This window comes from Austrofundulus limnaeus, unplaced genomic scaffold (genome assembly GCF_001266775.1).
Source record: "Austrofundulus limnaeus strain Quisiro unplaced genomic scaffold, Austrofundulus_limnaeus-1.0 Scaffold40, whole genome shotgun sequence".
Classification (NCBI taxonomy): domain Eukaryota; kingdom Metazoa; phylum Chordata; class Actinopteri; order Cyprinodontiformes; family Rivulidae; genus Austrofundulus; species Austrofundulus limnaeus.
In genome coordinates this window covers 2,112,005-2,114,433 of record NW_013952442.1, presented here as the reverse complement: position 1 = coordinate 2,114,433, position 2,429 = coordinate 2,112,005, and positions in this window count along the sequence as shown.

Below are 2,429 nucleotides of genomic sequence, written 5' to 3'. Positions count from 1 at the left end.
GTGTGTGTGTGTGTGTGTGTGTGTGTGTGTGTGTGTGTGTGTGTGTGTACGTACCAGGATGTGTAACAGTTACTGTCTCAGACCAAAAATACAAAAGACAAAGTGAAGCCACATTATTTTACCAGTAAGGTTTTTGAAAATCAGAGGTTTGTGTACTTTAAAATCACTTCTTCCTTTAGGCATTTCCATCCACCCTCATTATGTTTTGTACCACCTCTCTGCATCATATTGTTAAGGTAATTTGTAAGAAAAAGTTTGCTCTACGTTAGAACTTAGACACGGTTCTTTGCAAAGGTTTAAAACCCCTGCTATTTTCTAAGAAAGAAAAACTGTCTTGTGAAATTTTAAAATGGCCTTGATCCAAAATTATTTGTGCTTTTGACTCCAAATTATTTAAAAGTGGCCAATGTTCAAAGTAAAACTTAAGGACATTTAGAAGGACTTAACAATAATGCTCAAGACCTTTTTAAAAATGGAAAATGCTTTATGACCGTGACAGCATTTAAAAGTAACCATTATCTGCAGCCAAAAGTCGAAACACAACACTTTTCACATCTCGGTTCAAAATCATTCAAAATTCACTGACTACCTACAGGAGTCAACCCAATTCATGATGGTTACCACAGGCAACTTACCCTTATAAACACAACAATTTCTACAACTCACTTATTTTTACTGACTAAAAGGTGGTGTTATTAGCCAAAACTGATTGGTAACTCATATTTTGAGACTTAAAAATTGTCTAAGATCCTTGTTTTAAACATTACCATTACCTATTTGAATTTATATTGGATTTATATGGATTTCTATTGGACAAACAGACTATAAGCACAGGATCTCCACAGGGCTGTGTTCTCTCCCCTCTGCTCTTCTCGATGTACACTAAACACCTGCAGCCATGAACAAAACTTATTAAGTATGCGGATGACACCACCCTCATCAGACTCATCTTGGATGGTGATGAGTCTGCCTACAGGTGGGAGGTGGACTGGTGCAGCAGCAACAACCTGGAGCTCAACACCCAGAAAACAGTGGAAATGATTGAGGACATCAGAAAGGCCACAGACTCTCTGCTCCCCCTCACCCTTAATGACACCCCCATCACCACTGTAGCCTGCTACCGGGTCCTTGGCACCACCATCACCCAGGACCTCAAGTGGGAGCCGACCATCAGTTCCCTCATTAAGAAGGCCCAGCAGAGGACATACTTCCTGCGACAGCTGAAGAAAGCCAAGCTGCCGGTCAGGCTGATGGTGCAATTCTACACGGCCATCTTTGAGTCCTTCCTCAGCTCCTCCATCACAGTGTGGTATGCCGGGGCCACTGCAAGGAGAGACACAGACTGTAGCGCATTGTGCGCTCTGCTGAGAAGGTGATCAGCTCCCATTTCTCCATGATCTGTACGTCTCCTGGACTGTAGCCATGTTTCCATCAAGGTTTTTAATGCACATTTTGAAATATTGCATCAAAAAAGGTGAATGTAAACGGCATGATTCAAAAAAAACTTACTCTAATTTGCATAAAAGTTGATACGCTCACTTGAGGTGGTTTAAGGTTTATTCTAAAAGGAGTTAATGCGCAAAAGGACAAATAGAAACACATTTGTCGAATCACTTCTGACATAGCAAACATTTACCTCACATGTTCATCAACTGTTCTCGCGGTCTGTCCGAAACCGGTACCAGTACCAGAGCGACTGCAGCCGCGACTGGCAGCTGGACCCTCCTCCTGCTGTCAGCGTCTTCTCAGTTATTCCCGTAACGTGAAAAAAAAATTGCATTTCTTTTTCTACATCTCCAGACAGCATGTAACATTGCCAGAACTAGATGATATGACAAAATAAGTACAACTTTCCTGATAGTAGCAACATGTTCCTGATAACTTCTCTCCATTGTCCTAAGATGCAACTTTTACTTCCTGTTTACCACACGCATGCCTCTGACGTAACTGATTCACGTCAAGCCAGTTGATGGAAACACGTCTGATTCGCATTTATTCGTTCTTTTCTTTTTGCAAAATTGTAAAAATTCGCTCAAAATGAATTAGAATTGGACGGAAACATGGCTTGTGAGGCGTGCAGGTCGGATCACAGCTGACCCATCTCACCCTGCACGCAGCCTGTTCATGCCACTCCCCTCAGGCAGAATGTTCTGGTCCGAATATCCCACCATAAGAACAGTTTCTTCCCCTCTGCCGTCAGACTCTTGAACATTTAGAACACTGAGAACACGTGACTCTAAAACTGTTTTGGCCACTTTATCACTGGTTTCTTAAACAGCACAACTCTGAATATATTGTTTTTCTGGTCACTTTTATCACTGGATCTAACTGCACTACTCCAAATATATTGTCTGCTCTGAATATTGTATTGAACTGTTTGATTTTTTTTGTAGCACTTTGGGATTCTTCAATGTAAAGTACCCTATAAA